Raw genomic sequence first — 23083 nt, forward strand, 5'->3', positions numbered from 1 at the left:
CAATTCTGCCTCCGTCCGTCCTCCATTCTGCCTCCACCTTCAATTCTGCCTCCGTCCATCCTCCATTCTGCTTCGTCCACTCTCAATTCTGCCTCCATCCATCCTCCATTCTGCCTCCACCTTCAATTCTGCCTCCATCCGTCCTCCATTCTGCCTCCACCTTCAATTCTGCCTCCATCCATCCTCCATTCTGCCTCCACCTTCAATTCTGCCTCCATCCGTCCTCCATTCTGCCTCCACCTTCAATTCTGCCTCCATCCATCCTCCATTCTGCCTCCACCTTCAATTCTGCCTCCATCCGTCCTCCATTCTGCCTCCACCTTCAATTCTGCCTCCGTCCATCCTCCATTCTGCTTCGTCCACTCTCAATTCTGCCTCCATCCATCCTCCATTCTGCCTCCACCTTCAATTCTGCCTCCGTCCGTCCTCCATTCTGCTTCGTCCACCCTCAATTCTGCCTCCATCCGTCCTCCATTCTGCTTCGTCCACCCTCAATTCTGCCTCCATCCGTCCTCCATTCTGCCTCCACCTTCAATTCTGCCTCCATCCGTCCTCCATTCTGCTTCGTCCACTCTCAATTCTGCCTCCATCCGTCCTCCATTCTGCTTCGTCCACCCTCAATTCTGCCTCCATCCGTCCTCCATTCTGCTTCGTCCACCCTCAATTCTGCCTCCATCCGTCCTCCATTCTGCCTCCACCTTCAATTCTGCCTCCGTCCGTCCTCCATTCTGCTTCGTCCACCCTCAATTCTGCCTCCATCCGTCCTCCATTCTGCTTCGTCCACCCTCAATTCTGCCTCCATCCGTCCTCCATTCTGCCTCCACCTTCAATTCTGCCTCCATCCATCCTCCATTCTGCTTCGTCCACTCTCAATTCTGCCTCCGTCCGTCCTCCATTCTGCCTCCACCTTCAATTCTGCCTCCATCCATCCTCCATTCTGCTTCGTCCACCCTCAATTCTGCCTCCATCCATCCTCCATTCTGCCTCCACCTTCAATTCTGCCTCCATCCATCCTCCATTCTGCTTCGTCCACTCTCAATTCTGCCTCCGTCCGTCCTCCATTCTGCCTCCACCTTCAATTCTGCCTCCATCCATCCTCCATTCTGCTTCGTCCACTCTCAATTCTGCCTCCGTCCGTCCTCCATTCTGCCTCCACCTTCAATTCTGCCTCCATCCATCCTCCATTCTGCTTCGTCCACCCTCAATTCTGCCTCCATCCGTCCTCCATTCTGCCTCCACCTTCAATTCTGCCTCCATCCATCCTCCATTCTGCTTCGTCCACCCTCAATTCTGCCTCCATCCGTCCTCCATTCTGCCTCCACCTTCAATTCTGCCTCCGTCCGTCCTCCATTCTGCTTCGTCCACCCTCAATTCTGCCTCCATCCGTCCTCCATTCTGCCTCCACCTTCAATTCTGCCTCCATCCATCCTCCATTCTGCTTCGTCCACCCTCAATTCTGCCTCCATCCATCCTCCATTCTGCCTCCACCTTCAATTCTGCCTCCATCCATCCTCCATTCTGCTTCGTCCACTCTCAATTCTGCCTCCGTCCGTCCTCCATTCTGCCTCCACCTTCAATTCTGCCTCCATCCATCCTCCATTCTGCTTCGTCCACCCTCAATTCTGCCTCCATCCGTCCTCCATTCTGCCTCCACCTTCAATTCTGCCTCCATCCATCCTCCATTCTGCTTCGTCCACTCTCAATTCTGCCTCCATCCGTCCTCCATTCTGCCTCCACCTTCAATTCTGCCTCCATCCATCCTCCATTCTGCTTCGTCCACCCTCAATTCTGCCTCCATCCGTCCTCCATTCTGCCTCCACCTTCAATTCTGCCTCCATCCATCCTCCATTCTGCTTCGTCCACCCTCAATTCTGCCTCCATCCATCCTCCATTCTGCCTCCACCTTCAATTCTGCCTCCGTCCGTCCTCCATTCTGCTTCGTCCACCCTCAATTCTGCCTCCATCCGTCCTCCATTCTGCCTCCACCTTCAATTCTGCCTCCATCCATCCTCCATTCTGCTTCGTCCACCCTCAATTCTGCCTCCATCCATCCTCCATTCTGCCTCCACCTTCAATTCTGCCTCCATCCATCCTCCATTCTGCTTCGTCCACTCTCAATTCTGCCTCCGTCCGTCCTCCATTCTGCCTCCACCTTCAATTCTGCCTCCATCCATCCTCCATTCTGCTTCGTCCACCCTCAATTCTGCCTCCATCCGTCCTCCATTCTGCCTCCACCTTCAATTCTGCCTCCATCCATCCTCCATTCTGCTTCGTCCACTCTCAATTCTGCCTCCATCCGTCCTCCATTCTGCCTCCACCTTCAATTCTGCCTCCATCCATCCTCCATTCTGCTTCGTCCACCCTCAATTCTGCCTCCATCCGTCCTCCATTCTGCCTCCACCTTCAATTCTGCCTCCATCCATCCTCCATTCTGCTTCGTCCACTCTCAATTCTGCCTCCATCCGTCCTCCATTCTGCCTCCACCTTCAATTCTGCCTCCATCCATCCTCCATTCTGCTTCGTCCACCCTCAATTCTGCCTCCATCCGTCCTCCATTCTGCCTCCACCTTCAATTCTGCCTCCGTCCGTCCTCCATTCTGCTTCGTCCACCCTCAATTCTGCCTCCATCCATCCTCCATTCTGCCTCCACCTTCAATTCTGCCTCCATCCATCCTCCATTCTGCTTCGTCCACTCTCAATTCTGCCTCCGTCCGTCCTCCATTCTGCCTCCACCTTCAATTCTGCCTCCATCCATCCTCCATTCTGCTTCGTCCACCCTCAATTCTGCCTCCATCCGTCCTCCATTCTGCCTCCACCTTCAATTCTGCCTCCATCCATCCTCCATTCTGCTTCGTCCACCCTCAATTCTGCCTCCATCCGTCCTCCATTCTGCTTCGTCCACCCTCAATTCTGCCTCCATCCGTCCTCCATTCTGCCTCCACCTTCAATTCTGCCTCCATCCGTCCTCCATTCTGCTTCGTCCACTCTCAATTCTGCCTCCATCCGTCCTCCATTCTGCTTCGTCCACCCTCAATTCTGCCTCCATCCGTCCTCCATTCTGCTTCGTCCACCCTCAATTCTGCCTCCATCCGTCCTCCATTCTGCCTCCACCTTCAATTCTGCCTCCGTCCGTCCTCCATTCTGCTTCGTCCACCCTCAATTCTGCCTCCATCCGTCCTCCATTCTGCTTCGTCCACCCTCAATTCTGCCTCCATCCGTCCTCCATTCTGCCTCCACCTTCAATTCTGCCTCCATCCATCCTCCATTCTGCTTCGTCCACTCTCAATTCTGCCTCCGTCCGTCCTCCATTCTGCCTCCACCTTCAATTCTGCCTCCATCCATCCTCCATTCTGCTTCGTCCACCCTCAATTCTGCCTCCATCCATCCTCCATTCTGCCTCCACCTTCAATTCTGCCTCCATCCATCCTCCATTCTGCTTCGTCCACTCTCAATTCTGCCTCCGTCCGTCCTCCATTCTGCCTCCACCTTCAATTCTGCCTCCATCCATCCTCCATTCTGCTTCGTCCACTCTCAATTCTGCCTCCGTCCGTCCTCCATTCTGCCTCCACCTTCAATTCTGCCTCCATCCATCCTCCATTCTGCTTCGTCCACCCTCAATTCTGCCTCCATCCGTCCTCCATTCTGCCTCCACCTTCAATTCTGCCTCCATCCATCCTCCATTCTGCTTCGTCCACCCTCAATTCTGCCTCCATCCGTCCTCCATTCTGCCTCCACCTTCAATTCTGCCTCCGTCCGTCCTCCATTCTGCTTCGTCCACCCTCAATTCTGCCTCCATCCGTCCTCCATTCTGCCTCCACCTTCAATTCTGCCTCCATCCATCCTCCATTCTGCTTCGTCCACCCTCAATTCTGCCTCCATCCATCCTCCATTCTGCCTCCACCTTCAAATCTGCCTCCATCCATCCTCCATTCTGCTTCGTCCACTCTCAATTCTGCCTCCGTCCGTCCTCCATTCTGCCTCCACCTTCAATTCTGCCTCCATCCATCCTCCATTCTGCTTCGTCCACCCTCAATTCTGCCTCCATCCGTCCTCCATTCTGCCTCCACCTTCAATTCTGCCTCCATCCATCCTCCATTCTGCTTCGTCCACTCTCAATTCTGCCTCCATCCGTCCTCCATTCTGCCTCCACCTTCAATTCTGCCTCCATCCATCCTCCATTCTGCTTCGTCCACCCTCAATTCTGCCTCCATCCGTCCTCCATTCTGCCTCCACCTTCAATTCTGCCTCCATCCATCCTCCATTCTGCTTCGTCCACCCTCAATTCTGCCTCCATCCATCCTCCATTCTGCCTCCACCTTCAATTCTGCCTCCGTCCGTCCTCCATTCTGCTTCGTCCACCCTCAATTCTGCCTCCATCCGTCCTCCATTCTGCCTCCACCTTCAATTCTGCCTCCATCCATCCTCCATTCTGCTTCGTCCACCCTCAATTCTGCCTCCATCCATCCTCCATTCTGCCTCCACCTTCAATTCTGCCTCCATCCATCCTCCATTCTGCTTCGTCCACTCTCAATTCTGCCTCCGTCCGTCCTCCATTCTGCCTCCACCTTCAATTCTGCCTCCATCCATCCTCCATTCTGCTTCGTCCACCCTCAATTCTGCCTCCATCCGTCCTCCATTCTGCCTCCACCTTCAATTCTGCCTCCATCCATCCTCCATTCTGCTTCGTCCACTCTCAATTCTGCCTCCATCCGTCCTCCATTCTGCCTCCACCTTCAATTCTGCCTCCATCCATCCTCCATTCTGCTTCGTCCACCCTCAATTCTGCCTCCATCCGTCCTCCATTCTGCCTCCACCTTCAATTCTGCCTCCATCCATCCTCCATTCTGCTTCGTCCACTCTCAATTCTGCCTCCATCCGTCCTCCATTCTGCCTCCACCTTCAATTCTGCCTCCATCCATCCTCCATTCTGCTTCGTCCACCCTCAATTCTGCCTCCATCCGTCCTCCATTCTGCCTCCACCTTCAATTCTGCCTCCGTCCGTCCTCCATTCTGCTTCGTCCACCCTCAATTCTGCCTCCATCCATCCTCCATTCTGCCTCCACCTTCAATTCTGCCTCCATCCATCCTCCATTCTGCTTCGTCCACTCTCAATTCTGCCTCCGTCCGTCCTCCATTCTGCCTCCACCTTCAATTCTGCCTCCATCCATCCTCCATTCTGCTTCGTCCACCCTCAATTCTGCCTCCATCCGTCCTCCATTCTGCCTCCACCTTCAATTCTGCCTCCATCCATCCTCCATTCTGCTTCGTCCACTCTCAATTCTGCCTCCATCCGTCCTCCATTCTGCCTCCACCTTCAATTCTGCCTCCATCCATCCTCCATTCTGCTTCGTCCACCCTCAATTCTGCCTCCATCCGTCCTCCATTCTGCCTCCACCTTCAATTCTGCCTCCATCCATCCTCCATTCTGCTTCGTCCACTCTCAATTCTGCCTCCATCCGTCCTCCATTCTGCCTCCACCTTCAATTCTGCCTCCATCCATCCTCCATTCTGCTTCGTCCACCCTCAATTCTGCCTCCATCCGTCCTCCATTCTGCCTCCACCTTCAATTCTGCCTCCGTCCGTCCTCCATTCTGCTTCGTCCACCCTCAATTCTGCCTCCGTCCTTCCTCCTTTCTGCCTCCACCTTCAATTCTGCCTCCGTCCATTCTCTATTCTGCTTACGTCCACCTTCAATTCTGCCTCTGTCCGTCCTCCATTCTGCTTACGTCCACCTTCAATTCTGCCTCCGTCCGTCCTCCATTCTGCTTCGTCCACCCTCAATTCTGCCTCCGTCCTTCCTCCTTTCTGCCTCCACCTTCAATTCTGCCTCCGTCCATTCTCCATTCTGCTTACATCCACCTTCAATTTTGCCTCCGTCCGTCCTCCATTCTGCTTCGTCCACCCTCAATTCTGCCTCCGTCCGTCCTCCATTCTGCCTCCACCTTCAATTCTGCCTCCGTCCGTCCTCCATTCTGCTTCGTCCACCCTCAATTCTGCCTCCGTCCTTCCTCCTTTCTGCTCACGTCCACCTTCAATTCTGCCTCCGTCCATTCTCTATTCTGCTTACATCCACCTTCAATTCTGCCTATGTCCGTCCTCCATTCTGCTTTGTCCACCCTCAATTCTGCCTCCTTCCTTCCTCCTTTCTGCTTACGTCCACCTTCAATTCTGCCTCCGTCCATCCTCTATTCTGCTTACGTCCACCTTCAATTCTGCCTCCGTCCGTCCTCCATTCTGCTTCGTCCACCCTCAATTCTGCCTCCGTCCGTCCTCCATTCTGCCTACATCCACTCTCAATTCTGCCTCCGTCCATCCTCCATTCTGCTTACATCCACCTTCAATTCTGCCTCCGTCCGTCCTCCATTCTGCTTCGTCCACCCTCAATTCTGCCTCCGTCCGTCCTCCATTCTGCTTACGTCCACTCTCAATTCTGCCTCCGTCCATCCTCCTTTCTGCTTACGTCCACTCTCAATTCTGCCTCCGTACATCCTCCATTCTGCCTCCACCTTCAATTCTGCCTCCGTCCATCCTCCATTCTGCTTCGTCCACCCTCAATTCTGCCTCCGTCCGTCCTCCATTCTGCCTCCACCTTCAATTCTGCCTCCGTCCGTCCTCCATTCTGCTTCGTCCACCCTCAATTCTGCCTCCGTCCATCCTCCATTCTGCCTCCACCTTCAATTCTGTCTCCGTCCATCCTCCATTCTGCTTCGTCCACCCTCAATTCTGCCTCCGTCCGTCCTCCATTCTGCCTCCACCTTCAATTCTGCCTCTGTCCATCCTCCATTCTGCTTCGTCCACCCTCAATTCTGCCTTCGTCCATCCTCCATTCTGCCTCCACCTTCAATTCTGCCTCCGTCCGTCCTCCATTCTGCTTCGTCCACCCTCAATTCTGCCTCCGTCCTTCCTCCTTTCTGCTTACGTCCACCTTCAATTCTGCCTCCGTCCATCCTCTATTCTGCTTACGTCCACCTTCAATTCTGCCTCCGTCCGTCCTCCATTCTGCTTACGTCCACCCTCAATTCTGCCTCCGTCCTTCCTCCTTTCTGCTTACGTCCACCTTCAATTCTGCCTCCGTCCATCCTCTATTCTGCTTACGTCCACCTTCAATTCTGCCTCCGTCCGTCCTCCATTCTGCTTCTACGTAGATCCTGTGACGGTTCGGGCGCCTGCGCATTGACATCTAGCTCGCCGGCTCTGTGACGTCGGGTTTGGGGCGTTCTGGCTGTGGCGCGTCGGCGGCCTCCCTGGGTGGGAGGAGTCGGGGGGTGTGGCATGCGCGGTGCCGCTGGACCGGTTTGCATCGTGTTATGCGGTGCTGCGGTCTCCGGCGGTATCGCGCCTGCGCGTGCCCGCGGCTTCTCCTTTACTGGGGGGGAGTTTCGCGCCGCAGCGGGGCGGACCGTGCTCTGTGGTCATGTGAGATGGGCGGGCTGTTGCCATGGCGCGCAGCTACAGCCATCCGGGCGCTTCTAAGTCTGCTGCGGTCCTGTGACATCACCCGGGATTGTGATGTAGCTATTATGTAAGTTGTAAGTGGCTGCCTGATTTGTTATTTAGGGCTCTTTGGAAGCGTGATGAACTCGGATAGGCTGGCTGAATTTTGGCGCCTAACATAGAGAGGACCTGGATTGGACATGAGGACTGTGATGATTATTGGACATTTGTAGCCTTGGTTACGGATATGCCGGAACCTAACTGGTTGGAGGATATATAAACACTGCAACAATGTTATGTGATATAAGCTCTTTTGCTTTGTTTTTTTTCTTTTTTGTGTTTTTCATGCTGCTGACATTGTATGTATCCATTTTAATGGGTGGGGTATTATTTGATTGATGTTATTTGTTATATGTATTTATGTAATTAGTGGCTAACTGGTGATTGGTGCCCTGTGTGGTATCCACACCATTTAAGCCGACACCTTGTATTATGTTACATGCTTGAAAAAGCTCAGGATACTGGTCGAAACGTCGCTTTTACATGGATTAATAAAGACCTTTTTGTTACCACGACACCCGGCTGGAGCGCTGTTCATCCCTTCTTTTGGACTATTTGATATATCCAGGTTGGTTCCCTGGACAAGGAACGAGCGCCCGTTTGTGTGAGTGCTGTCAGCCCCTCTTTTTTTCTCTACATGGACCGAACCTGGACTGATGTGCACCCCAACCATAAATATGGATGTAAAAACTAATCTAGAGGTGGGTGACCTAGATAATGCCATGATTTTTTCGTATACTGATGAAGATGCCAGACGGATTCTTTCTGGCTCTAATGCGGACATGTCATTTTTGAGTAAACCCACGGCAGATATGCTTAAAAAGAAGTGGGAGAATGATAAGAGGAGATATATCTCCTTGGAACTCCATGTGGTAACCCTGATGGAATATTTCAGAGCAAGGAGGATTCCACGTGGGCTACGGCCACATCTTAGGCCCACCCTCTTGCCAGATAATGAACAATTTTGCTCTAAGTTTGAATCAATTACCAACAAGTTTGCATTTGACATCATGCTATTAAATATTGAATTTTTAAAGAAGGAAATGGAGGTGCTGAAGAAAGGAATTATGGAATTGGAAGAACAACTCAAGTCACAGTTGACAGCACAGGATTGGGGCTCTTTACTGAATAAAATCGAGTCGAATTTGGAGAAATTCCGAGCAGATATTGAATCCACTAAACGGATAAAGTGGTTCCGTGACATGGAGGATTATAAGGCGGGCCGGGTCTTCTCATGGCACATGGGACCTAATCATCTCCCCTATAAGGGTAGGGGTAAACCCGGGTTGCCAAGGAAGCGTAGGAGGCCACAGGTGAGAAAACATTCAAATTTTGGCTTCACCTCTGCCGAGTCTGACTCCACAGAGGATTCCAACATGGAGGGCGATAGGCGTTTGCTTTTTTTAGAGAGAGAAAAAATGGACAAAGCAGATCCAGGAGGAGGGGCCGTAGAGGCGGCCGGAAGCATAGAAAATCGAAGTATGCACAGGGAACAACGAGCAACGAGGAAGAACACGATGAAAATGAGGAACATGAAAGACAGTTAATTGACAATAGGAGCTTGGTGGTAAATATTTCTTCTGTTACGCTATCTGATATTGAACTTAAAGTATTGTCTAAAGGTCTGTCATTTTGCCCGTCCAGTAACCCTGATTGGTTTGCGTTGGAAGTTGATTTACATGCCTATTTTAGGAGACTGAGACTATCTGCATTTTTTGCTGATAAATGTAATGATATGTCATGCAACACGAGTATACCATCACAGGGCTTTGCCCTGCGTGAATTGGGGTTGTATACTAAAAGTAATTTCCAGCCGCCCAACAGGGATCATTTTGTGGAATCTTATATTGAATTGGTACAGAGAGATATTGATAAATTGAAAAAGACATTCAAATCTCCGGGTCATCATAATATGACATCAGTTGAGAAGAAGGTTTTGAGGGCCTTGGCAGACAATGCTTTGATAACCGTTAAACAGGCCGATAAGGGTGGGGCGGTTGTCGTGATGGATAGTGTAAAATACAAAGCGGAGATTTTGCGACAACTGGGAGACCAGTGTGTCTATGAGAAACTACCAAGTAATCCAACTAATCGTTTTCAGAAGGAATTGCAACTTGCGGTCAGTGACTCCCTAGCCATGGGACTCATTGACCACAAGTTGTCAGAATATTTGATTGTTGACGCACCAGTAATACCGGTTATTTACATACTACCGAAAATTCATAAGGACTTGCTTAACCCCCCCCGGGAGACCCATTGTGTCGGGGAGGGGTTCTCTCTTTAACAAAACAGCAATTTTTTTGGATAAAGTATTGCGCACGTATGCCATATCTGCTAAATCCTACATTCGTGACACCAATGACTTTCTTAACAAACTTGAAGGCATCACTGTATCTGAGACTACCCTGCTTGCATCGTTCGACGTGGTATCTTTATACACGTCGATCGAGCATGATAAGGGGCTCGATGCGGTTTCATGTGCGCTCTCCGGCTCTGACGTGGCCCCAGAGAGTGCACGACTTGTCCTCACACTGTTGGAGCTCATCCTCAGGAGGAATTATTTTCTCTTTGGGGATGAGTTCTTTTTACAGTTGAGGGGTACCGCCATGGGGTCCAATGTGGCCCCCACTTATGCTAATATCTACATGGCGGTATTCGAGGACAGGTTCGTGTACTGTTCTATCCTCTGGCGCCACGTCAGAGCTTGGTGGCGTTACATTGATGATATTTTTCTAATTTGGGATGGTAATGAGACATAGCTTAATGAATTCCATCAATATCTTAATGGAATATACGTGGAATTACAATTCACCTTGACATTCTCTACTTCTCAGCTCCAGTTCCTGGATACCCTTGTGTATAGAGAGGGAGATAGACTAAAGACAGACATCTTTGTGAAAGAGACTGACAGGAATGGCCTGTTGCTTTTTGATAGCAACCATCCTCGGAGAATGGTTAACTCCTTACCATGGAGCCAACTCCTGAGGGTGCGGAGAATTGTGTCGGATGACACTGTGGTTGATCGGAGGCTGGATGAGATGTGTCTTAAATTCTCCAACAGGGGTTATCCTAAGAAGGAGCTGAGTAGATTTAATCATAAGGTTCGTAACTTACCACGGGAATCCACTCGTGAGTCAGGTTCTTTTAAGCAGACTGGGGAGCGTATCCCTTTTGTATCCACATACACTTCAGCTAGTGGTCAAATTGACAGGATTTTGAGAAAACATTGGTTGGGCCTACAACGCGGTTTACCATTAATACCGGCGTTTAACAGTTATCCAATCATGTCTTACAGAAGGGGACGCAATCTGGGTGATAGTCTAGTAAGATCGGACATTGGGTCCTTTAAGAGCTCCTCAATTCAAACAACTCTGAGCACACCCAGACTTGGAAACTTTCCATGCCTGGGTTGTGCAAGCTGTAACAACATGCTTAAAGGAGAGTTTTTTTATCACCCCCATACGGGGAAGAAAATTTATCTAAAAGAACGCTATACTTGCTCTTCGAGCTTTGTTATTTACATGATTACGTGTCCGTGCGGGTTAGCCTACGTGGGGGAGACCACGATGGAGGTTCGGACGCGAATCAGTAAGCATAAAAGCACGATACGTACAGGACTTACAGATTTGCCAGTCCCCAAGCACTTTTTGGATAATAAGCATTCGGTCAATCAATTACGCTTTAGAGTAATAGACAGTGTGCCGGCTCTGAGGAGAGGAGGGGATAGACTATCATTGCTTAGGAAAAAGGAAATGAGATGGATTTACTCTTTGGGGACCTTACAACCTGGGGGTCTTAATTTAGATTTCAATTTACAGGTCTGTATTCCTAAATAGTTCTCTCTTCTCCCAGTTATGGCTTCTTTATCAGTATTTTGTTTTTAAGGTGTCTTCATTCATTTTTTAATGTTTTTTTTATTAAGGATTGAATATACAATGCCGGTTTTGTTGTCCTCCATTAGTGGAACTCTGTAGATTTGTATAACCAGTATGGATGCCTGTTTGCATTATATATTTGAGCTGTACTGCCTAGAGCTGGTTTATCCAATCTATTTTTGTTTTTTAGGTTACCGTGACAACCCACTGTGGCCGTGGCTACGTAGATCCTGTGACGGTTCGGGCGCCTGCGCATTGACATCTAGCTCGCCGGCTCCGTGACGTCGGGTTTGGGGCGTTCTGGCTGTGGCGCGTCGGCGGCCTCCCTGGGTGGGAGGAGTCGGGGGGTGTGGCATACGCGGTGCCGCTGGACCGGTTTGCATCGTGTTATGCGGTGCTGCGGTCTCCGGCGGTATCGCGCCTGCGCGTGCCCGCGGCTTCTCCTTTACTGGGGGGGAGTTTCGCGCCGCAGCGGGGCGGACCGTGCTCTGTGGTCATGTGAGATGGGCGGGCTGTTGCCATGGCGCGCAGCTACAGCCATCCGGGCGCTTCTAAGTCTGCTGCGGTCCTGTGGCTTGCCGGGATAGGACGTGGGATTGTGATGTAGCTATTATGTAAGTTGTAAGTGGCTGCCTGATTTGTTATTTAGGGCTCTTTGGAAGCGTGATGAACTCGGATAGGCTGGCTGAATTTTGGCGCCTAACATAGAGAGGACCTGGATTGGACATGAGGACTGTGATGATTATTGGACATTTGTAGCCTTGGTTACGGATATGCCGGAACCTAACTGGTTGGAGGATATATAAACACTGCAACAATGTTATGTGATATAAGCTCTTTTGCTTTGTTTTTTTTCTTTTTTGTGTTTTTCATGCTGCTGACATTGTATGTATCCATTTTAATGGGTGGGGTATTATTTGATTGATGTTATTTGTTATATGTATTTATGTAATTAGTGGCTAACTGGTGATTGGTGCCCTGTGTGGTATCCACACCATTTAAGCCGACACCTTGTATTATGTTACATGCTTGAAAAAGATCAGGATACTGGTCGAAACGTCGCTTTTACATGGATTAATAAAGACCTTTTTGTTACCACGACACCCGGCTGGAGCGCTGTTCATCCCTTCTTTTGCGCCATTCTGCTTCGTCCACCCTCAATTCTGCCTCCGTCCGTCCTCCATTCTGCCTCCGTCCACCCTCAATTCTGCCTCCATCCATCCTCCATTCTGCTTCGTCCACCCTCAATTCTGCCTCCGTCCGTCCTCCATTCTGCCTCCACCTTCAATTCTGCCTCCGTCCGTCCTCCATTCTGCTTCGTCCACCCTCAATTCTGCCTCCGTCCTTCCTCCTTTCTGCTTACGTCCACCTTCAATTCTGCCTCCGTCCATCCTCTATTCTGCTTACGTCCACCTTCAATTCTGCCTCTGTCCGTCCTCCATTCTGCTTACGTCCACCTTCAATTCTGCCTCCGTCCGTCCTCCATTCTGCTTCGTCCACCCTCAATTCTGCCTCCTTCCTTCCTCCTTTCTGCTTACGTCCACCTTCAATTCTGCCTCCGTCCATCCTCTATTCTGCTTACGTCCACCTTCAATTCTGCCTCCGTCCGTCCTCCATTCTGCTTACGTCCACCTTCAATTCTGCCTCCGTCCGTCCTCCATTCTGCTTCGTCCACCCTCAATTCTGCCTCCGTCCGTCCTCCATTCTGCTTACGTCCACTCTCAATTCTGCCTCCGTCCATCCTCCATTCTGCTTACGTCCACCTTCAATTCTGCCTCCGTCCGTCCTCCATTCTGCTTCGTCCACCCTCAATTCTGCCTACGTCCGTCCTCCATTCTGCTTACGTCCACTCTCAATTCTGCCTCCGTCCATCCTCCATTCTGCTTACGTCCACTCTCAATTCTGCCTCCGTACATCCTCCATTCTGCTTCGTCCACCCTCAATTCTGCCTCCGTCCGTCCTCCATTCTGCTTACGTCCACCCTCAGTTCTGCCTCCGTCCATTCTCCATTCTGCTTCGTCCACCCTCAATTCTGCCTCCGTCCATCCTCCATTCTGCTTACGTCCAGCCTCAATTCTGCCTCCGTCCGTCCTCCATTTTGCTTCATCCACCCTCAGTTCTGCCTCCGTCCATCCTCCATTCTGCTTAAGTCCACCCTCAATTCTGCCTCTGTCCTTCCTCCATTCTGCTTCGTCCACCCTCAATTCTGCCTCCATCCATCCTCCATTCTGCTTACGTCCACCCTCAATTCTGCCTCCGTCCGTCCTCCATTCTGCTTATGTCCACCCTCAATTCTGCCTCCGTCCGTCCTCCATTCTGCTTACGTCCACCCTCAATTCTGCCTCCATCCATCCTCCATTCTGCTTACGTCCACCCTCAATTCTGCCTCCGTCCGTCCTCCATTTTGCTTCATCCACCCTCAGTTCTGCCTCCGTCCATCCTCCATTCTGCTTCGTCCACCCTCAATTCTGCCTCCGTCCGTCCTCCATTTTGCTTCATCCACCCTCAGTTCTGCCTCCGTCCATCCTCCATTCTGCTTACGTCCACCCTCAATTCTGCCTCTGTCCTTCCTCCATTCTGCTTCGTCCACCCTCAATTCTGCCTCCATCCATCCTCCATTCTGCTTACGTCCACCCTCAATTCTGCCTCCATCCGTCCTCCATTCTGCTTACGTCCACCCTCAATTCTGCCTCCGTCCTTCCTCCATTCTGCTTACGTCCACCCTCAATTCTGCCTCCGTCCGTCCTCCATTCTGCTTCGTCCACCCTCAATTCTGCCTCCGTCCTTCCTCCATTCTGCTTACATCCACCCTCAATTCTGCCTCCGTCCGTCCTCCATTCTGCTTACGTCCACCCTCAATTCTGCCTCCGTCCGTCCTCCATTCTGCTTATGTCCACCCTCAATTCTGCCTCCGTCCGTCCTCCATTCTACTTATGTCCACCCTCAATTCTGCCTCCGTCCTTCCTCCATTCTGCTTACGTCCACCCTCAATTCTGCCTCCGTCCGTCCTCCATTCTGCTTACGTCCACCCTCAATTCTGCCTCCGTCCGTCCTCCATTCTGCTTACGTCCACCCTCAATTCTGCCTCCATCCATCCTCCATTCTGCTTACGTCCACCCTCAATTCTGCCTCCGTCCGTCCTCCATTCTGCTTACATCCACCCTCAATTCTGCCTCCGTCCTTCCTCCATTCTGCTTACATCCACCCTCAATTCTGCCTCCGTCCGTCCTCCATTTTGCTTCATCCACCCTCAGTTTTGCCTCCGTCCATCCTCCATTCTGCTTACGTCCACCCTCAATTCTGCCTCTGTCCTTCCTCCATTCTGCTTCGTCCATCCTCAATTCTGCCTCCATCCATCCTCCATTCTGCTTACGTCCACCCTCAATTCTGCCTCCGTCCTTCCTCCATTCTTCTTACGTCCACCCTCAATTCTGCCTCCGTCCGTCCTCCATTCTGCTTCGTCCACCCTCAATACTGCCTTTGTCCGTCCTCCATTCTGCTTACGTCCACCCTCAATTCTGCCTCCGTCCTTCCTCCATTCTGCTTACGTCCACCCTCAATTCTGCCTTCGTCCGTCCTCTATTCTGCTTACGTCCACCCTCAATTCTGCCTCCATCCTTCCTCCATTCTGCTTACGTCCACCCTCAATTCTGCCTCCGTCCGTCCTCCATTCTGCTTACGTCCACCCTCAATTCTGCCTCCGTCCGTCCTCCATTCTGCTTACGTCCACCCTCAATTCTGCCTCCGTCCTTCCTCCATTCTGCTTGCGTCCACCCTCAATTTTGCCTCCGTCCGTCCTCCATTCTGCTTACGTCCACCCTCAATTCTGCCTCTGTCCTTCCTCCATTCTGCTTCGTCCACCCTCAATTCTGCCTCTGTCCGTCCTCCATTCTGCTTACGTCCACCCTCAATTCTGCCTCCGTCCTTCCTCCTTTGTGCTTACGTCCATCTTCAGTTCTGCCTCCGTCCATCCTCCATTCTGCTTACGTCCACCCTCAATTCTGCCTCCATCCTTCCTCCATTCTGCTTACGTCCACCCTCAATTCTGCCTCCGTCCGTCCTCCATTCTGCTTACGTCCACCCTCAATTCTGCCTCCATCCATCCTCCATTCTGCTTACATCCACCCTCAATTCTGCCTCCGTCCGTCCTCCATTCTGCTTCGTCCACCCTCAATTCTGCCTCCATCCTTCCTCCATTCTGCTTACGTCCACCCTCAATTCTGCCTCCTTCCTTCCTCCATTCTGCTTACGTCCACCCTCAATTCTGCCTCCGTCCGTCCTCCATTCTGCTTACGTCCACTCTCAATTCTGCCTCCGTCCTTCCTCCTTTGTGCTTACGTCCACCCTCAATTCTGCCTCCGTCCGTCCTCCATTCTGCTTCATCCACCCTCAATTCTGCCTCCGTCCTTCCTCCTTTGTGCTTACGTCCATCTTCAGTTCTGCCTCCGTCCATCCTCCATTCTGCTTACGTCCACCCTCAATTCTGCCTCCGTCCTTCCTCCTTTGTGCTTACGTCCACCCTCAATTTTGCCTCCGTCCTTCCTCCATTCTGCTTACGTCCACCCTCAATTCTGCCTCCGTCCTTCCTCCTTTGTGCTTACGTCCACCCTCAATTTTGCCTCCGTCCTTCCTCCATTCTGCTTACGTCCACCCTCAATTCTGCCTCCGTCCGTCCTCCATTCTGCTTACGTCCACCCTTAATTCTGCCTCCGTCCGTCCTCCATTCTGCTTACGTCCACCCTCAATTCTGCCTCCATCCGTCCTCCATTCTGCCTACGTCCACCCTCAATTCTGCCTCCATCCGTCCTCCGTTCTGCATCTGTTCTCCCTCTATTCTGCCCCATTCTGCTTTCATCCACACTCCATTATGCCTCCGTCTGCCCTTTGCTCTGCCTCCGTCCATCCCCATTTTTGCCTCCGTCCGCCCTCTATTCTGCTTCAATCCGTCCTCCGTTCTGCCTCTGTCCGTCCTCTGTTTTGCCTCCATCTGCTCTTCATTCGCCTTCCATTCTGCCTCCATCTGACTTCTGTTCTGCCTCTGTCCATCCTGTGTTCTTCCTCCATTCACCCTCCATTCTGCCTCCGTCCATCCTCTGTTCTTCCGCCTGCCCTCAGTGTTGCATCCGTCCACCCTCTGTTCTTCCTCCGTTCCCCTCCATTCTGCCTCCGTCCACCCTCTGTTCTGCTTCCACCCACCCTCAGTTTTGCATCCGTCCACCCTCGGTTCTGCCCTCATTCTTCCTCCGTTCTGCTTCTGTCCACCCTCTGTTCTTCTTCCGTTCACCCTCCATTCTGCCTCCGTCCACCCTCTGTTCTTCTTCCGCCTGCCCTCAGTGTTGCATCCGTCCACCCTCTGTTCTTCCTCCATTCCCCTCAATTCTGCCTCCGTCCACCCTCTGTTCTGCTTCCACCCGCCCTCAGTTTTGCATCCGTCCACCCTCTGTTTTGCCTTCGTTCTTCCACCGTTCTGCCTCCGTCCACCCTCTGTTCTTCCTCCGTTCTTCGTCCGTTCTGCCTCCATCCGCCCTCTGTTCTGCTTCTGTCCGTCTTCTATTCTGCTTCCCTCCGCCCTCAGTTTTGCCTCTGTCGTCCCTCTGTTCTGCCTTCATTCTGCCCCCATTCTGCCCCCCTCCAACCCTCCATTTTGCCTCAATTCTACAACTTTTATGTTCAACCACAATATTGTGTCCACCTAAGGAATTCGGACACCGCCATAGCGGAGGCAAACAGAGAACATAATAACGCCATCCGTCTCAGTCGGGGCAAATCTGAATCTTATTATTCAGACGATCACATGAAAGTCGCAAACGTGCGACCCAAACATGGTGTTAACATGGCTTTACGCGATGGGCAGCCCCAAACAGCTCACATGTTGTTGGCAGTAGCTCCTCATTGCTCATCAGCCAATTGGATCATTAATGTGGACCCCAAAAATCATTGCTGTCAGATTTTTACCCTCCTCCTAGGATTTTGAGGAAAAGAAAAAATAAAAACCTCTTGAGGATTCAACAAACCTGAAAATCTGCACCAAACTCCCAAATCAAATCTAATTTGCTGCTTTCAGGTTTTTTTTGTGGATGGTGATGATTATTTGGTTATGGTTTTATTAAGTGCATGGCAATAGATAGGGCATGTGCCGATTAAAAGAGATAGCCACTTGAAGGATGTTTATTTTCATTTTAAAGGGAACCTGTCACCTTGGAACACACTTTACCTTGTGAGGCAGTAACAGGTGGTATATTCGAGGGTCACTATGCCCCCCAGGATGCGCATAGAAGTGTATTGAGACCACTGGAGTGTAGTGCAGTCACAGACATAGCTGTGGTTGCAATGCAAAATAAAAGTACGGTAAGTGTGGTCTCGGACAAGTTATATGCCCAAGGCAGATTTAACAATACTCAGCATGGGTTTTTATTTTTGGAGTGAACTACAGGATGGTAGTGGGGCAGTTCACTCCCTCCAGCCGGGTCTTACAAGTGGCCCGTGGCCACAGATCCTATTTAAAAACCCTGCAGCAAAGGGATGGGAGTGTCAGTGTTGGTTTGCAAACTGCAGAGCAGGTGACTCTGCAACATCCGGCTTAGGTGTGCAGTAACAGAGCCAAGGGAAATGAATAACTGGAGCCATCTCAGCGTTACACGGTGGTGCAGTCGCCCACTGCAAACGGTCTCTTATACGGACTGTCTGTGTAGTGAGCAGTGCTGTGAGTGGTGACTGAATCTGCTCCGTGCACGCCTTGATGACAGGTGACAGCTCCCAGGAGGAAAGAAGTTTGTTTTATCCCAGTAGCTGCCCTTTCAGTAAGGAAGTCAGGCAGCATTTTAACGGTGTTTACCTGCAGACTAGCCCTACATCTGCAGGCAAATAGCATTTTCAAAACTGACAGTTTCCCCTTTAATGCATGTATTTGTGGATCAAAATCATTTTTTAAACTGTGCTTCATTAAAACTTTTGCACCATTTTGCTTTTCCAGGCTTTTGTTTTCGTGCACATACAACATTGAACTGGTCATTAATCCGCTTAGAGGAAATCATAAAAAGACCAATGAAAGAGTTCCAAAATCTCTGATAGACCATCACACTCGGCTCACTGACAGATTTTCACTTAACTCATTCTACAGCTAGGAATAGTCAGTGCAACACAGAGGTTATAGAAGGCAAATGGTGCAAATATTTTAGCAAAACATAATTGAAAAAACATTTTTTTACCCCAAATACATGAATTTAATGAAAAATTAAACAAAAAATGTCTCGAAATTTGGACAACAACCTTTATATGACTGTGGTTGAGCTGCAATACTACACACAGCCTGTGGACAGCTGTGGCACTGTTTGCAGAAGAAATCAGCCATGATTTCCTAATCTTGGGGAATTCCTTTAAAGGTGGAATCATGATGGGTGGATATTGGATAAACTGTGAGTCTGTATGCCCAGGCATCTCAGAACATTTGGTGTGTAGTGCAGCGGTATCCACACTGTGCAGTGATGAGGCAGTGACCCAGCGAAGTTCAACGCAAAACGTGTTTTAATGTCCAACTCACAGAAAAATACACAGCACACGATATCCTCCGGATCGCAGCCGGGAAACAAGACAGTCCACATCCGAGACCTGGTTACCGTGGGCGACTGCACCACCGTGTACGCTGTTAGTGCCAGGCGTTTTGGCTCTGCTTGCCTGTATTGCCTCACACAGGGGGAGCTTTGCAGAGTCTTCTGCTTTGTACTTTTGCAAGAGCCAGACAGACACACACCTAACCCTCTGCTTCAGGGGTTTTAATAAGGAACCTGTGGCCTATGCCTGGGAAGGAACAGACCGCCCCACTACCATCCTGTATTCCGTTTCAAAAATAAAAGCCCAGAGCAGGTTTTCTTAAATCTGCCTTCGACAAATAGCTTTCCCAAGACCAACACCTTTATTGTGCATTGCAATCACAGCTATGCCTGTTACTGCAATGCACTCCCACAGCCTCAATACACCTCAGTGCGCATCCTGGGGGAAACACATAGCGACCCTCGAATGTGACACCAGTCACTGCCTCACAGGTGTGATAGATGCGAATAAATAGATGGTGCAGCACCCACGGATGACGGCTGAACGTTCAGATGCGTGTTTTACCAAAAACTGATGACTTGGTATAAGGAAAGGAGGCCACGCACCATCTCCGCTCATAGTGTCTCTGCTGTCAGCCTTATAACAATGACTCCATTCTCATGAAAAAAGCTAGTTATTATCAGAGCCATAATTACTATGTCACGGTCAGCATGTGCCTGTAGCAGCACCCACCCGTGTATCAGACGGCTTGATTAAAGTAGCATACGGCATCTGTTTAACCCACTCAGGAAAATGGAAACCCGATATCTCAAAAATCCCACAAAACGTTCACTAAAAGCAACATGGTGACCATAGAAAACAGTTCAATTTCTTCAGGTCTGTGTTATAAGGACATAACATCTGCCCATGGTCATAGGCCCATATGCTACTAATTGTAGGCTATAAATTACGGAAGCAGGTGCAGATGACTGTTTTCTCTCCATCCGAAAAAAAATCGGTCCGTTTATGCTAATCAGACTCTGATCAGAGGGGGATCTGATTTTCTTGGATGGGGAGAGAAGAAAAAAAGTTTCTCCTCCTTCCCCATTGTATCAGTCAAGTTGGTCTACACATGAATGGGCAAGGGTCAGCCAACTCACGGAGGCAAATCGTGCATCCAGTTGGTCCGTGATTTGGCCCCATATAATATCATAGGTATTGAGTGCTACCCATCAAAACCATGGATAGCATTTGTCTGATTAAAATGGTTGTTGGCACGAGCTCTTATGGGAAGCCATTGAGAATACTTCTAACATTGTAGGTCTAAGAAGTGAAGTTCCTACTTGTGAATAGCACATGATTTTTTTCTTATTGAAAGCATGCAATCGTGCTTTGCTTCACCCAAGTGCTCTGTAAAAAGTGATGGTGCCATTAGAATAAAGTGTACACTAGGACCCGGTCTATCACAGTCCACTCTTAAAGGAAAAGGCTCCCAACAAGTTACTTTCTATCCCTCAAGACCAGAAGGTCACTTCGAGGGACTAGGACAACTGATTCCCTTTTGCCAAAGAATAGGGAAATCCCTAGTCTTTCTCCCAACATCCACCTGCCACCCCAGTGAAACCAGGAGCTCAATCTAGATGGCTCATCTTCCAAAGGAGAGGAGCAGAACCTAATAGCCACACGCTTCCTTAAAAAGACCAAGCAAAGGGGAACCCATAAGGCAACCACATCCCAAAAAGTCCTTGTCAGAAGCTCCTGTTAAAAGCTTCTCACTTAGCCAAACCAGTTCTCGTGCTTTGCACTGATTAGAGGCAAACACCCAACTGTTGAACACTGTGCTGCAATGGGGCTGGAATGCTGGGGGACAGAGGATCCCACTACCCCGACCGGAAGAGTAACAGACAATACAGTATGTAGTACAAGGACAAATGTCCCGTACTAGATGGGACACCTCAGCGACTATGAACCAGTATCTGCAGACAGTCTGGGTAGAGGGCGTGTAGGCTGCGGGGCTCTGTGTCTCCGGAACATCAGTCACATTGATCAAAGAACATTTAGTACCATAGCAATGTATTGTATTCACCAGCAGTATGTTAGTCAATATAGCCAGAGAAGAATCTCTGAACATTTGAAGGGCCCGTCTACTTTTAGACTGGCATCACAGTCATGGAATGGTGGATGTAGGAGTAGTTCGGCACCTACTGGTAGATGCGTTGCTCGGAAACAACCTAGAAGCAGGGTTGGTGTGCCACTGGGCTAATGTCGTAACCTGAAGCCAAGAACATATTCGCACTGCATCAGCAGAGAGGGAACAGAGCGTTCTCAACATGTTGACTAATCCACCGCCAGTAGTAAGTAATGACCAAAATACAATATCTGTTTCCATGAAGGAACGTGACCTGTGGGAAGTAGATGACATCAGAAAGGAATCAGAGGGACTTCGGGACACTGAGTCTTCCATCACTCTAGCCAGCCCAGCTATTGTCCCACCAGTACACTATTTACCAGCCCGCCAAGTGACCATTCCACTAGCTGGGGGTCAGCGCTTTGGGGATTGGCTCATTTATGTGGGCAATTTACCAGCTGATGAACTGAAGAAGGACCTGGAGGAGTTGTTTAAATGGTGTAAATTTCTTTGGGTAGTGCAGGGGTTAATCTACTCTGTTGAGAGTTCTTGGTGCTAAGACTCTCAGCTGTGCACTGTTAGCCACTCGCATTCCCTAAATAATCTGGGTCCTGACAAACATACATTGTCAGAGCTAGCTTCTGCTGCATGGCTTGGATGATAGTTGGTGGTTATTGGAAAAGGCGGTTGGTGGTTTTATCTGTGACTGTTGCTTGGTTTTGTGAGTATGATAATTCCCTTTCTTCCCCTACTTTGGTTTAACGCCATCCTTCACTCTTCAGTGTATACCTCTGTTATATGTGAGTGTATATTATATGTATGTTTGGTATTTTCCGTTACCCCTATTCATATTACCTTGTTAGTCTGGTTGGTGTACTACGGTGCAATACTACTCCCTTCTTCCCTGGGTGGGATAAGGTACAGACTGAGTGTGGATTCAGGAGATAAGGCAAGGTATGTGGCCCTGGCGCCTTCACCTTCAGAAGTAACCCAGAGAACAGGGCGAGCTAGGGTGCCACCTAGCATTAAGGACAGGGAAGGAGCCCCTGGACACCTGACAACAGAGTTGTGACAATGCTGTGTATGGACTCAATGGATACAAGTTCAGTTATCAATAGTTACGTGTGGAGCTCCACAGGTCAAACCGATGATCGGGGGGTGGATATAAAGGACAGCGGAGGAACACCCCCTTCCTGGGGCACTGAATACAGAGCCCTCTATCCAGGACTCTCCCCATCGGGATCTGAAAGATCATATGAGAGAAGCTGGAGATGTCAGTGATGCTAAAGTACACAAGGATGGAGTAGGGATTGTAAAGTTTATATGCATGAGGAAGAGATAGAATATGCTTTGAGGAAATTGGATGATACAAAGTTTTGTTCTCAAGCAGGTGAAACCTCTTACATCTGTGTATGGTGTCTGTGCTGAAAAAGGGGGCATGAGATCCCTGAAACGCGTAGAATAAAACCACTGTGAATCAACTATACTCTCCTGAAATTCATCTTAGCGGCAGCGCGGAACTTTAACTACAAATCTCCCTTTGAAGACATTATTTTCTCTGGCCGGTGAAGACCTGTGGATCTGCAGCAGCCGCTATCTATATGCTCTAATCTCATCCTAACCAGGTGAGCAAATTTGTTGTATATTCTCCTCTGTGTAACGTGGATAAGACCCTATTGCGCTCTTTGTCTCCCCATTGTTTTGCAATAGTTACCTACTTTGCATTTAATAATGTCCCAAGTCTGCCCCCTTGTATAGCTCCCCTATACAGTATAATGACCCCTCACTGTATAGTACCATCCACACAGTATACTGACCCCTTAGCAGCCCCCAAACTGTTTGATGGCTCAAACACTGTATGATGGCCCCGTCACTGTAATCTCCACACTGTATGATGGCCCACTAGATGGCCTCCATATAGTATAATGCACCAGATCACCCTAAATATAGTATAATGCACCAGATCACCCTAAATATAGTATAATGCACTCCCCATAAGCCCCTATATAGTATAATGCACTCCCCATAGGACTCTATATAGTATAATGCACTCCCC

The sequence above is a fragment of the Ranitomeya imitator genome, chromosome 9 (assembly GCF_032444005.1).
Source record: "Ranitomeya imitator isolate aRanImi1 chromosome 9, aRanImi1.pri, whole genome shotgun sequence".
NCBI classification, from domain to species: domain Eukaryota; kingdom Metazoa; phylum Chordata; class Amphibia; order Anura; family Dendrobatidae; genus Ranitomeya; species Ranitomeya imitator.